General features: G+C 39.9%; 1 long non-coding RNA gene across 1 annotated transcript; it reads left to right on the top strand.

Moving 5' to 3' along the window:
- Positions 1-507: 507 nt before the first annotated feature.
- Positions 508-15,257, top strand: LOC113966597. Its single transcript, XR_003533891.1, has 4 exons — positions 508-619; positions 3,169-3,292; positions 8,543-8,727; positions 13,009-15,257. It is a non-coding gene; the product is annotated as an uncharacterized LOC113966597 (long non-coding RNA).
- Positions 15,258-15,508: the final 251 nt, after the last annotated feature.

The following is a 15,508-nucleotide window of genomic DNA, read 5'->3' as shown; positions in this document are numbered from 1 at the left end:
AATATTCTATGCCTTCCTCTATGTCTCTCTCCACACTTTTCACTCCCCTTTTTGTAGAGGCTGTGAATTACTGTTTATTCTTCTTTCTCACAAACCTTTTCTCCCTATTTTCCCACCTACAGTGGAAGAGGCTCAGTTCTAGTGAAAATGCGTTTGCCTCTCCATCCCATCTCAGACAGCTTATCAACTCAATGTGGCAGCTGCTGGTTTCTATACCTCTCTTTCCTTCTTGTTGAGTGCTTATGAAACTACTCTCCAGTAACTCTCTCCCATTGCTGTCTGAGCAGTTGTAGCATCTGGACTCACTAGTACTGATATTCCTTTTGCAGCAGCAAGAATCTCGGGTAAATCTGTAAACTTGCTGCAATCAACAGCAGAATCCCCACTGCTTTCAAGATTGGGATTTTTAACAGACTTAAACTACCAGTTCCTGAGGGCAGCCGCGCGCTGATTGGCTGAGCACCGAAAACCCGGGAAGGCGCCTCTCTGCCCGGGGGCGGGGCGTGCTGGGGCGCGCGGCGCGCTGATTGGCCGCCGAGCGGAAATGGGAGGGGAGCGACCGAGGTGACATAAAGAGCGGCGCGGCGCGTGCCGGTGCAGTGTTGCGGCGGCGGGCAAGGTACGCGGGAGGCGGCAGAGGTTTAATCAGTCAATTAGCAAGTGTAATTAATTAGTCAAGTTAATAAGTTACCGTCGCTCGTAAGGCGTTAGTTGGCCCCGCGGAGCGTTTTGAGGCGGTTTGGCGGCTTAGTCGGGGAAATCCAAGGGGTTTGAAGCCTGTTTTGAGCCCATGTAGTGACTTAATTCGTTGCCTTAATTTAATCCACCGAGGATTTAATTATTTAACCAATTAATTAGTTTTAATCGCGGCTGTTTGGGGGAGCTTTGAGTCTTTTTTGAGGGGTTTCAGGTGTTTTCTGAGGGGGTTTAGGGCTAAAAACGCCTTTTAAACCCCGTTTTTCCTCAAGTTAGGGCGAATTGCCTCAAAATGTTTCAATTACAGGCAACTTTCACCTCAGGTTCTTTAATTCTGATTAAATTTGTTCCATTTAAATGCGGTTTCAGGACTTTTTTGCCCCATTTTGGAGCCAAATTTCTCTTTTAAATGCTTTAACTGAATTTCCACCCTAATTAAACTAATTAACCCTAAAACTTAAATGTTTATTAATTAGTTGAAGTGCAGTTACTAACATTTGGGGGGCTTTTTGGTGCTTTTTTGAGGCGTTTCAGCGCCCAAAGCACCTTAACCCCACAGTTTTTTAATACCACTGCTTTAATTTATTAATATTAATTCAACATTTATTTAATTTTGGAGGATTTCTATGGGGGTTGGAGTTCTATTGGAGGCGTTTCAAGGGCAAAATCGCCTTTTCATTCTCCCCTTTCTTAAATAACTTAAATATTCTAATTTATTTTGATTTATTCCATCTTAGTCAGTTTTATTTAAATTCCAGGGCTTTTTGAGGTGTTTTTGTGGCATTTTGGGTCTTTCCTGAGGCATTTTGGTGCCCAAAACACTTTTTAACCCTTTCTTAAATATCACCTTAATTTTTTCCTATTTATTCCTATTTATTCACACGTAAAGAGGGATATTCATATTTACTCAGGGCATTTTAATGCCAAAATCACTTTCCAACCCCCCCTTTTTTTAAGTATAACTTAAATATCACCTTACTTACTCATATTTAGTCAAATATAGTCAATTTTATTCTAATTTCGAGGGGGTTTGAATGGGTTTTGTGTCTTTTTTGTGGCATTTAGGATGAAAATCACCTTTTCACCCTCTACCTTTGCTCAATAATTTATATATTGCTTTTATTACTCAAGTTTAGTCAATTATAGTCAATTTTATTTTATTACATCAGGGTTTTGAGGTGTTTTTGGAGCCTTTTGAGGCTTTCTTGGTCTTTTTTGAGGCATTTTAGAACCAAAATCGCCTTTTTACCCTACCCTATCTTTATACAATTTAAATATTTATATTTATTCAAATTTAGGATTCCAGCAAATGAGTTGCAAGTTCTTTTGTGTATGTGTGTGGTTTTTTATGTTGTGTGTGTGTGGATGAAAGTCTGTGAAAGTCTGACTTCTTTATTATTTTAGTAGAATTACAGTATAAACATACCAAAATTTGTAATAACCCAAATGGCTAGAGCTTTCAGAGTCAAGATAAGAAAAAAACCCCAAGAATAAGAACCACTAAAAAAAGTGCAGCAGTAATCAATACAAATCCTATTGGGCTAAAGAAATCCCTCAACAGCTCTGGAAAAACTATAATGCCAGGCTAAACCAGCTGTTGCAGGGTGGATGTAAAACATACTAATTACTCCAAGTATAAAAATACATTTGTTGCCACCATCTTCTGAATAATCTAATTTTGGACAAATATTGTACTTCTATTTTTGAAGACCAAACTAAAAGTTAAGCAAAAATTTGTGTTTTGTGGATTTTCTTTAAAATTCTCACACAGGGGATGAGTAATCTTTTAAATAATGAGTGGAAAAGAACCAAATTTTCGTTATGTTTGATAAATATGTTAAAGGTAAGAACATTGCCAGACTGTCAAGAAAATACACACAGAGTTATTATGAATAAATGAATTGTTTCATGGGTGACATAATGAGAAGGAATATTTCTTTTTAAAACCTATAACTAAATTACATGCATAGATCAAAATGGATGAGAAAAGTACCTGCAAGGCCAACCTTACAGTTGCCACAAGGGTGCAGTGGGGAAGCAGAGAGCACAGATCCTACAGGAATGATAGCAAGGGAAGGCCAGAAAGAGAAGGCATATTCCAGCACTGTCTCCCTGGTTAGGGATGCCTGGCCAGCATCCCAGTACCACTGCTTATTTGTAGCAGATCCCCTGTGTCCTTTGACAGGGAGAAGAGCACTGCTTTTGGATTTACCATTCACTACATTTCTGCTGCAGATTCAGTCGCATGTAGAGTGTTATATCTTATTATACCATGGCAGTTAAATACATTAGAATTTTGAGGACCTCTGTCTGTGCATTTGTGTGTGTGTGTGTACCTGTTTGGGTGCTTTCTGCTTCTGGGTGATACCATACCAGCCAATCTGAGTGGATTTGGATGAAACAATGGGTATTTCTCTATATTATCATGCTGGTCCAGGTTTAAACTCATCCTAACTCAGTACTCTGGCTCAGGTGGAGAGCAAACCAACTGCCTTACGACAGTCATCTTCAGTTTGGTAGTGGTTTGTGACCCAAGAAAGGATTTTCCTGCTGACTGAGCTGAAGTAAGAGAGAGAGGCCTGTCCTGAAGCTTATAGTAAGTGAAAAAACGTCCAGGTGATCTCCCTGAAAAAGATAGCAGGTTTAGCAGCCAAGGATGACGATGCAATTAACTGATACTGGGTAAAGAGGATGAGCAAAATAGTTCCAGTTCTCTGCTCTGAAATGAAATGTCATACTACAATATGGCAACAGGATAAAGGATCACATTCAATGTCTAATGACCTATGTCTTGCTTGTCCATAAAGTACTTGAGCACGTAGTAGCTCTGCTTCCTTTATTGATGGCAGCTGATGTGTAGTGCTCACATTGTAGTGATAGCCCAACCTTCCAAATTCCCATCATTCCTATTTTTCTGCTTAGGATTTTTCAACCCCTTATCCAAATGACTTTTGTAATTATTTGGTTGTGTAGTTGGTGAATTTTTGTGGCTGATTTTATCAAGTTTTTAGATGCATTTTTTATATTCTACACTAGGCTGCTGTTAGTAGCCCTTTGTGTAGCAAAGCCTCTATGTTCTGGGCTGAAAAACTTATATTTAGCAGTACCTTCTTCTGCAGCACAGTTTTCACCTGGCTCACTAATAAACCTCTGAAAGCCTAAACTGTCAAAAACACAGACTTTGAGTTCCAAGGAGGGGACATGCCAGCTCTCATTCTCAGAAGGGCCAAACTCAAAGTACATCCAGACATTCATAGTCACCTCCAGTCACCTTGCTATGTGTAGAGTCTATGCATTTTCAACATGAGATTGTCACCTGCAGGAGGTTTGTATTTCCTTTATTTTTTTACTAAAATTGTATCAGAAAGTATACTACTTTCAGTTTTGAGACACTGGATGTGTTACACTACAGTATAGACCCTCTGCATTTCTTCAACCACATCTATACAGTAATTCCCTGATTTTGTCAATTGCACCACTCATATGGTCACTCCCACAAATTGGGCAGCCTGAATAGCTGAGGATCTTATAAGTTTCTGGGTAAATGTGAAATGGGAGCTAATTCCTTTCTTCCTTCTTAATGCCTTGAGTATTTTAAGGCAACATCTACTTGTCTGGAAGAAGTAGCTTTAAAGTGATCAATTTTACCTGTAAGTAATTTATTATACAGATGAAATCCCAGAAAAGAGTCTTTATAAATACACAATGTATTTCTTGGGTTTTACTGAAACAACAATGTCTGCTACTGTGTATTAATAAACTTGCAAGGAGTTTTGATGCCATGTCCTAGTGAGAGAGGAGCCCATAGCCTCTATTTCACCTTAAAAAAGAGAGTTGCTGTAATTTATTCAACTAAATTTAGTCTAGCAGGAAGAGAACAAAGCCTAGCCAGCAATCACACTATGGATTGGAATGGTGTTCAGTTCCATATTCTAAGGAGCATCTGATATAATTTGGTACTGATTAAAATCCCTTAAACAAAGTCTCCAAACATTTAAGTGCATAAAGATAATGAAGATAATCATAAACTAGACAGTGAAGAGTAGGTTGTGTACAATAAACAGAAAGAAAGAAACCTCATCCTGTCTAATGTCAGAATTTTATGTCCCTTGGATTCTTCATACTCTGGTTCATAAATTCCTTTAGCCTTGATAAAAAAATTTGGATAATCAGGCTATTGGTCAAAGTGAGAGGATTTCTAAAAGGATGTTTCAGTGTCATTGAATGGGGTTTTCACGTTAAGAAAAAAAAATGTTCCCTCTCGTATGACAATTTTTACTCTATAATCAGAAAACACTTCTTACTACTGCTACATGCTTCATTTTTCTTCAGCTTTATACATAATTATGTTGGATATATTACCATTAAAATATTAGTGTTGATTTTTTTCTCAGACCATACTCCTTCTGTGTAAAAATAGAATAAATATCACTCAGTGTGGGAATATACTAAACTATGTTGCGTACAAGGAGGAGGCACCGTTCTCTGAGTATTAGATCAATAATTGAGCTAGGCAACTCCCCATATGTTGGAAAAAAACACAGCTTCAGTTTGAAGACTCCAACTGTGGAGATGCATCAGACCTGTTCTGCTGACTAATTGACTGATCTTTGTCTAATTAGTAGTTTGAATGTATTGGCTGTAGCTTCTAGTCCTTGTTTTTGCTTATATTCTCTTCCCTGAGGTTAAAAAGCCTTTTAACACATGGTATGTTCTCTGTGTGTTAGTACTTCTCTGCTACAATCAAGTTACCTTTCAAACTCTTTTTTGATAAGCTTAGCGAATTGCACTCATTCTGTCCTTCACAGTAGGGCTTTTTTTCCAGCATTCACATAATCTTTGGCTTTCTTCTTACACCACCTTCATTTCTTCCACTATTAGAAACACTTGACACCTGACTTGTAAGCAATATTCTCGTACTGGCTTTATCAGTGCTTATATAAACAAAAAATTGCCTTCCTATTCCTACACACTGCCTTCCTGAATAGATTTTAAATGTCTTCTTAATCCTGTTTACCTCACACATCACTTTAGAAGTGTGTGTTGACTCAGTTGTTCAACATGATTTATAAGCACTTTTCAAAGTTGCTGTTTTCGAGGATACTGTCCTCCCCTCCATACTTAGAAATTTTATTTCTTTTTTCAGACATACAGCTCTGCACGTGAATATATTAAAACAGCAGCTAACTGCATGGGTTTGTTCTGTTTACCAAACTGTCCGTGTTACTGTCTGTGACTTCAGCATCATTATCTGTCATGCTGTCAAACCTGTGTCATCTGCATATTTTGTCCATGGTGATTTTATATTTAAATCCAGGGGATGCATAAAACTGGCATCACTTTTCTTTGAGTGCTTTCCTTTGGAAGACACAATTTTAAACAGCCTCACTGGATGATTATTTCTCACTGGCATTGTTTTTCTAACCCATCAGTTCCAGACTGTGCGTGCTACAGTGCCAGCTATTTTAAATGAGCAGTAGCATATTGAGCTTGCTGGCTTAACAAGCTAACAGTTAAAGCATATGATATCTCCCCAGTAGGATTATATCTGTAATCTCTCAAAGAGTTAAATTAAGCCTATTTTCTATAAATTAATTGTATTCCTAAAATTTAATTCTTTATCACTGAAATCCTTTGCCTTTTTCCACTGTTTCACCTGGATCATATCAGGTTAACAGGCCCTTTAACTACAAGTCCTTCATAAATACTCCTAAGTTATTCACAGGTTTCATGCTTCTGTAATTTCCTCAGCATTCCAAAATTCATCTCAAAAGCTGGTTAGTGTATGTGAAGTGGGTTTTTTTAAGGACTTTCAGGTATGAACCATCCCAACTTGATCATTTGAAAAAAAATTATCCCAGGCAAGTGGGTGTCATCTGTGTCCCTGAGGGGGAGCTGGGTACTTTGTGTATCCCTGAGGGGCTGCGTGAGTCACTGAGAGGGACGTGGGTGTCCCGTGTATCACTGAGGGAGAGGTGGCTGTTCTGCGTGTCGCTGCCGGGGAGGCAGGTGCCCTATGTGTCTCTGAGGGGGAAGAGGTGCCCTGAGGGCTGCGCGGGTGTCTCCTGTGTCCCTTTAGGGGCTGTGAGGGACACAGGGCGAAAAGGGTGCTCTGGAGGGTCACCGAGGGGCCCTGAGGGAGACGAGACGGGGCAGGGCGGATCGGTCGCTGCTGCTGCGCTGCTTTTCCGGCCGCTCCCCTCAGCCCCCTCAGGCGCGGTGTGCCGCCCTTCCCCCGGTCTGTGAGGCGGGCGCAGGCGAAAGGCGCTTTAGAGAATCTCGATAAAAGGTGCTCAACAGAGTGTTGAGCAGCAGCATCAGAAGGGCAGCAGGGTGTTTCAGTAGAGTTATTGGGGCAAAAGCTTCTTGAACTCCGTCACCCTTGGTGAGGTAACACAGAGGGGACTAAGAGTTTCACAGAGGTCAAGCTGAGGGAACTTTAAAAGCACATCCAGGGGATGTTTTGCGGGAAGATCTCAGGTAAAGTGTGAGGGATAAACTGAAAATCTTCCAGGGAAAAGCTGAGTTACTCAGCCTTTTCTTCTAAGGGACATTTTAGGCATAAAAAATAAAAATTAAAATGTAGCAGTGAAATCTTGAGGAAATGTCACAAACTTTGAGGGCAAAATCAGAATTACCTTAAGAAAGACATTGGCAGCTTCTCAGTCTGTGCTCTGTCCTCCTATCTGGGCAGAGCCGTGTGGGACGGTGAGGAAAGAGTAAGGAAAAAGAGGGTTTGGCTTCACGCTCAAGAGGGGGCACAAGAAAGACCCTCTGGGCAAAGGTCCTCAAGAGGGGGCACAAGAAAGGCCCTCTGGCATCCCCAGGGCAGGGATCCCTAAGAGTCCATCAGGCAGCTTCAGGCTGTGCCGGCCGGCTTGGCGCTGGGCGACCTGCCTGTAAGCAGGGCTGGGTCCTTTGCTTTGCTTGGCGTTGGCCTTTTGCCATTGCGCTCCTGTGGCTGCCCGGAGAGAGGGGACACCGCCCTGTAAGGAGGGTGAGAGTCCCCGTCTCCACACCCGAGGGTGGAAAGGGAGCTCTCCCGACCCCCAGCCCACACTGTAAGCAGGGCAGGGCTTTTTCCCTTGGCACCTTTGGTGCCTGCTGGCAGCCCCTGGCCGGAGTGAGCCCCTGTAGTCGGGGTGTGTCACAGCCTGTGTCCCTTGCCCCTCGGCCCTTGTTCCCCAGGACGGAGTGAAGCCCATTAGTGGCAGTGCGGGCACTGCAACCTGCCTGTTGGCAGGGCCTGGTCGTGTGCCTGTGCTGCAGGGCTGCCTGTCCTGCTGGTGATGTTCCAGCGTGGGCCCCCCATCCTGATAATTGCCAATGGGGAAGCTTAGGGCATGATATTCTGAGAAGGTATAAGACAATCAGACTCTAAAAGAAAGGCAGTGAAAGCTACCAAGGGAGGTGAATTTTTGTTGTATTACAAAGGGGTGTGCTAGTTATTATGGGAAGAAATTCGGGTTATTAGAAAAAAGGATATCAGGAAAAAATATTCTGAGACCAAAATACACTATGGTCCAGAAACATCTTCCAAAGGGAATCTTGGAAGCAGAAGGGCCTTGTAGTTTCAAAAGCAGATTTGACAAAGCAATAGAATAGGTCCTGCATTTTTAAGCTGGCTAGCAGAGATTTTTTCCAGCTGTAGCTTCCATGTGTCTGTGTTCCCTACCTTCTCTTTCCCCAACAGATGTTCTACTCCTCATTAAATAAGAAAGTATCAGCACCCTTTACTGACTGTTCCTGAGTTTTCACTCGTAATTTAACCCGAGATTTAAAGTACTGCTGCACTGCTTTGCATCTGTTCCACTGAAATAAATTCTGTGTATTTTTTCCCTTCGAGGTACTGTTCCTGCCCATGGCTCAGCAAAGGAGGGAAAGGAAAAATGCTACCTGCAGTTTAACAGTTCTGTGAATGAAAAAACTTACTTTTAATGCACAGCTTGGAACCTGGTAGGACTCAAAACAAGGTGTGTTTTATTAATTCTGTTTAATATCACACACTGAAGTTTGAGGCACCAATGGTAGGTGATTGATTTTTGTAAAACTAGTTCCCATATCTCTAATTTCTTTACAATCTTTCCTTGTACATTGTCAGATTTAGATGCAATTCCCCCTCAAACATTAGGCTGGAGTATTCTTCGTCTTCCAGGGTTAACTAATCCATCATTAGACAGACTCATGCAGATCCACATGAAATGTTTGCTTTTAAAGCCAAGCTTTCTTACATCAGGTTTTGACATTTTATTCACTTGGACAAGCTGATTAATGGTGTCAGCATTATTCATTTGCTTTGCAATGCGTACTGAGCAGATGTTATACTGGCTTGTTGCCCCACGCTGAGCATGAAGAGGTAAATCCTGTGAGACCTTGCTTTTGTTAGCAGGTCAGTTACCAAAAGGTCAAATAACCTCCCTTAGTCTGTTTTATACATAAATATGATATTGATTAATTTTAGATATTTTGATTCAGTTATTCTGGGAGGGGCTTTCTATTAGAAGTACAGGGCCAAAACCTGACATATTAGACTAGGTGAAACGTCTGTTGACTGTAAGGGTATTTTTTTCTGTGAGGGTTTCCGGGTTGAACCAGTTGTGAGTTGCTCTCATTATAGCTTGCGTTTTTTCTCTCAGGAGGCATGCAAGCAAGGCCTGTAGGGAGACCTAAAGTCTTTTCATCAAGCCAGTGGGATGTAAAAAAAGAATGTTTTAGGCACACAAATCTCTCTTTAGGTATGAAATGGAAACCACAAACTTCATGCTCAATACGGAGTGAGAAGGGAACTTCAGAAATTAACCCACTGAAGTAGGACTACAGCTGGTAGAAGAGAATCAAGTGCATTGATATAAATTTCAGAAACAAGACTTTGCCACAAATTTTGAGTCAGATTTCCCAAAGCTCAGGAAGTATTCAGAACCAGAGTTTTTGGGCTCTTGTCACATAATTTACAAAATGGAGGCTGTAAGCCTACATTATCTGTTGCCCTGGGACAAAGATTTTGAATATTCTACTCTCACAGAGAGAAATAGAATAAATACCTTTCTACCTTCTGAAAATCCAGTGGAATTTTTTAATTTTATTTAATTAACGAATGTATTAATTTTATATGTACATATGTACAATTGTTAATATATCAATTTGTTAATTCCCGTGTGGGGTGTTTATTGCTTTTTTCCCCTCCAAATTCTTTCTCCATCCTAGCCAGAAAGAAGAAAGAAAATCGAAAACATACGGTAATCCCATACAGGTAAAACTTAATCTATTTCAGTGGATTCAAAATATGAATATTCACAATTTTATCAGGTCTTATAGCCATCTGTAAGGCTTAAGGCCTGGATCCCAACTGATTCTCTATTAATACCCAGTATTAAACCTTAAAAAGAAGTTTTATAAAATAATTTTTAGTATTTGTAATATTTAAATACCAGAAGTATTATATTATCATTTTTATGTAAGCTACTTCAGTTAGAATGGCACAATTATATTGACACAATTCTGCTGGTCTGGAAAAACTCTTCCTTTATAACTGTTCTTGTCCCACAAGTTCCTGGGAGCTTGGTTATTTAGCTTAAGCTGAAGAGAATGGATTCAGCTCTGGAGGTCCACAGTTCACTATCTGCTTTTAAAGAGCATGATTAATATTTAATTCAATATTTCATTCACATCTCTAAAAAGACAAACAGAAAATAACAAAGACATATAAATATAACTATAGTCTGTATTAAGTGTATTTTCCCAATAATTACATGTAGATTGTTTATATTTCTTTCCCTAAGCATAGATACCCTAGCTACTTGCATGTTATTAAAATAAGTCTTTCTCTGTCTTAATAACCAATACGTTGTAAGCCTGTTGCTTTAAACTATTGAGAGTTTATATGCACTAAAATTAACAAGGCTTTTACTTATTGAACACCTTTAATATCCTGTGTATCTTTCCCTGTGTAAGCTGAGTCTCAGTTATGACATAAAGTGGTTTCTAACCGAAATTGCCTTCCAGTTGACTGCACCCTTCCCCTTGAATGAGAATTTTCAAGCGAGAAAGCTACTGAAAGGTCAATGAATAGAGAGAAAAAGCCCCCTGAACAGAATGACGACTGTCCCTTCTGCCATTTCAAGTTACTGACTCCCTTGCTGTCTCCATGCATTCATTTGCATAACAAAGGTGATTATCTGGCCTTTATTTTGGTGAATTGAATGTAAATCGCTGCTGAAACATAAAATACATCCAAGAGAACGCTCTGCACACTGACATAAAAATGAAGGGGCTAGCGCTGCCTAGGGATACTGGAGGTGACAAAAGAAAAATATCAGTGTACTGATTGAGTCTCATTGTGACAACTTGCATGAGAGGCTACAGGAGGTTTTCATGGTCTTGGTGAAAGAAATGCTTCTTTTAGTTTACCCCCTTTCTCCCATTGCTGTAAAATTGTTTAAGAGACTGGACCTCATACTTCAGTATATAACTTACCTCCAAAGCCATGCTCACTTTTGACACCCTCTTGGACTGGACTCCCAACAGGAAGATTTCTGCTTACATTGAGATATAATCGTGTACTTAATGGCCACCAAACCTAATGAAAAGACCCTCCTGATCTGCAACATCTCACTGATCCATTCTGCTTAAAATATATTTACAGTTTCTCTGGAAAGAAACTATTTTCCTTCTCAGGAAGCAGCTGCCGGATTTATCCCTAATATTTAGAACTAAACCGAAAAGTACAGACTAGACTCCTACTCAACCTTTTTAACGAGGATTCCCTACCTTTTATTTTTGCTAGAGCAGGCTAGGCTGCCATGCCTCCTCTCTCATTTAACAGAACTACTGGACATACACACTGTGGTGGTTTGAAAAACCTTTTCTCTGGGGCAGTAATGGTTTGCCCCACTGATAATACTGGACCAATCAAAGGTTCATATGCGCCCTATGGAAATTGCATACCCACAGCAACGGAAGAGAAGGTGGTGAAGATAGTTTAGAAGGTAGGTAACCATGATCTGAGCCAGAAGGAAGCAGGGGGCCAGTGAGCCCCTCTGGGGGCCAAGGGCCCCTAGCCCCCAGCTGAGGCTACGGGAGACCCGGTATAGTGTCAAAGCTGGACCGGGTCCTGTAATCAAGACCTGGAAGAGTTTCCTTACTGTCAGCAGCAGCAGAAGACATTGAAAGCGGCAGCGGAGCAGCCCTGAACAGAGACAGTGATGGCTGAAAGCCAAAAAGATAGCCAGTAGCAATGAGATAACGGGAAGCTGGCTGAGAGACGCAGAGATGTTCCTGCAGGAGGGAGAACCGGCACCAAAACAGAGAAAAACTCAGCAGAGCTGTTTTGGGGTAAGACTGTATCACTTTCCCAAAACTCAGAGACCTCCTTGAAGAGGAGGGGTGGACTTCCAAACCCTTAGGGAGTCCCAAAATGCAGCAGCAGCTAAAGAGAGAGAGAGAAAGGAGCTGAAAAACTCGGAGTTGTCCTGAGAGCTGAACCAGGATGGAATGTGGAGGAGATGGCCTTGTACCTGCTGCTGCTGCTTCTATCATGCTGGCGAGCTGAGATAGAGCAAAAGAGCTTTGGTAAGACTGAACTGAAAGCTGCCTTCAATGTTCTACCCCAAGAGGAGTGAAGATCTACAAGGAGATCTTCCGAAGGCTTGGGCTTGGGGTTGGAATTTCCACAAAGTAAGAACAAAAATCCTGACTGCCATACTTAAATCTGCTGCCTTAGGAAAATGAAGGACACTAACCAGTGTCACAAAAAACTGAAACGAAGGAACTGTGGCCTGTGCAGTGACAGAAAGACTTTTCTCTTTTCTTCTTGGACTTTTATTGAAGAAAAGGAGAAATTTAATTTAATGTAAATATATATATGTGTGTGTGCAAATAAACCTTTGTAAATATTTCCCCCTTCCCCCAATAACGAATGGTTGTGTTTTGTCTGAAAACTCTCCACATGAGGTGAAAAAGATATCAAGTCCATACCATCACTAAACCCTCTCACAGGGGCAAATTGTGGGAGGGGGGGGCTTGAATTTAGAAATTGGATTCTTGGGAGTTTCAAACCACCACACACACTCATTCCAGTACTTCCCAGGAAAATGGCACATTTGTGTTCCTGTGCCTTGTCTCAGTAACCCTGTCAGTTACTACTCTAACCTCCTAATGTTCAATATGGTAATTCTTTCCCTCTAAGTTTGCCCATAAGATATGATTTAGTAAACCTTTTCCTTCCCATCTGCTGCAACTGGCTGTCCAAATTCTTCACGAGTCTCTCCAAATCAGTTTACGCTAACATTTGTATAACTCGTATCTCATTCACAGGAGAGACTGGCACTGCTAAGATTGCAATTCATCCAGCAACTCACATCTTTCTCATGAAGTCTTGTCTGAGGAATACTGGGGCATGTGTCAGCAGAGAAGCTGTGGTGTTGCACTTCAACAGGAGTGTGTGTCATTTGTGCCTCATATGTCTGAAAATGGAAAGGGGTTAGGGAACTGAGTAGTGCCAGTCACAAAGTTCAAAAAGACTGCTAGGGCTGATAATGCTGTTTTACAAAGATGTGGGGTCAGGGAGTGCGAGTCTTCTATTTTTTGTTTTTATCAAACCTGGTTGATTTGGGCCATCTTTTAAAATTATTTCAACAACCATAAGGGCCAGAAAATTACGGTTTTGTAACATCTTTTATGTCTCTCTCTTTTTTTTTTTTTTAGTTTGTATTTTGATTCTTGAAACTCTTCATAAAGCTTGGATTTCATATAGAACAGCTCTATTTCTTCTTTGAATTTGATGATATGCTCTCATTTTCATGTATGTATTACCAATGTGTAATATTTCTTTTAAAGCTTTTAATATTTTCAGGCTTCCTTCCATTTAAAATTATAATTCTCTGCTATGTCAATTAAATGCTACACCAATTTTCTTGAAGTTGAGTCATTTTTACCTTCAGTTCTACCTCTGAATTTCATCAGCACCAGTTAGGGCTGACCATCAGCAGCACATTACTTAAATCTGTACAAAAGATATCCAGCTTTTTATCATTAATCTGGTATTTCTAGAATATATTTCTACATTTCAATTCTTCTCTTTTCACTACAATTCATTTTACTCATCACTGTACTAATGTGGTTGCAGCTCAACTCCCTGCTTTGCTGGGACTACAATCAATCAGGAAAAAAAAATCAGGCTTGTCTCCAATTTCTTTATCTGGAGGAGAAAGAGCTGGTATCAGCATGTTCATACCCTGATTAACAATTTTAAGAACAGACAAAGTATAAATGCTTGAAATAAATTAATTTATTTGCTAAGGAAATTATCAATCTCATCTGCATCTATTTCTGAAACAGAAAATTTGCTTGAAGTTCTTCCTTTTGGATCTTAGCTTCCAGACATTGTCTTCACAGGTCCCAGGTTGTAACATCATAATCTCCTGTCAAGGTTCTGTTTACATCTGAGGCTCCCCTGGAGACAGCATTAGGTACGAATACATTAGAACTTAACATTAAGTTGTTCTCTGACATTGATGCATGGACATAGTATTTCTCTTTAGATGGATAGAGAGGCCTGAAATATGTGACACTTAATTCCTCTCTTTCACCTTCCTAAGGACAAAAGAAATTCATAATTTCATAAATATGATCTGGTCTCCACAAGCATGTAAAATATTAGTAAAGAGCTTCATCTAAAATTTTTCTAGTTAGCACTGGTCAATTAGATTGGAAGCAGAAATCAGTGTAAATCAAATCATAATTTAACCTGGTACAGTGACTGAAGTAATTCAGAGGCAAGAACAAATAAGGGTGCAGGCAGAGAAGATGTCTAGAACATTATAGGCAAGATACAGAATTTGGAGGAGGTGCACGTCATGAAAGATTGTTTCAACTTGGGCTTTGCATAAAAGAAGAAAAGCTAAAAGAGAAAACTAAAATCCTGACAAAAATGCAAAATATTGAAGAGAAGGCAAAGAACAATACATTAACCATAGAACAGAGATAAAATATATGGAAATAATTGAAGCAGCAGACTCATGATTCCTGATGCATCCAAATAGATACAGACTTGAGTCCGTATTCCAACAGAAGCTACAGCCATGATTAAAATTTTGCCTGTGTTTATGTGCTTAATTAATCCTATAGTAATCATAGTCTCCTCCTTCAGCTTTCACTGAGCCATAGGATTCACTGCATCCTGGGAATTTAGATTGCTCAATACTTCGAAATACTGCTTTTATTTAAGTGTACCCAGCCCACAGTTACAAGATACAATTTGTCTTTAATGTTTTTCTAACAGTTTTTACTTGAAGGATCTTAGTAGTACTGGGCATTGATCCAATAAACACGAACTTGTTCAAGAGTAGAAGACAGTATATGAGATCCTCCCTAATATTTTCCTTCTTTATTTTGCCCTGTTTAAATAAGCAAAAAATAGCTTAATTTTTTCCCCAGCATCCATGAATTGTTTCACATATACAATGCAGTCAAACTGTAAAAGAAAATTGCTCTTGGAATTTATGCTACCATTTGCCCCTGATAATGACTTTAAAAAGTAAAATTAACAGATTTTCTTACCAAAATAACCCAGAAATAAATGTTAAGTGTTTATTCTCTTTTAAAAACAGAAACCACTCAGCAACCAAATAACTCTAGAGTGTCAAATAAATGTGCTTTATGTACAGTCATGAGGCTCCTATCTGAAGTGAATTAAAAATTTATCTTAGGTCAATATATCATGGTGGTTTTGTAAATGTGTTTCTGAGGACAAGACTAATTACACCCATTGCTGTGAATAATATACAATCAATACCCATTTTCCTTTCTAAAATAA

Source organism: Neopelma chrysocephalum, unplaced genomic scaffold (genome assembly GCF_003984885.1).
Source record: "Neopelma chrysocephalum unplaced genomic scaffold, ASM398488v2 Primary Assembly neopelma1_60, whole genome shotgun sequence".
NCBI classification, from domain to species: domain Eukaryota; kingdom Metazoa; phylum Chordata; class Aves; order Passeriformes; family Pipridae; genus Neopelma; species Neopelma chrysocephalum.
The sequence above is the reverse complement of the archived record's forward strand: the minus strand, read 5'-3'. Positions and strand labels throughout refer to the sequence as shown.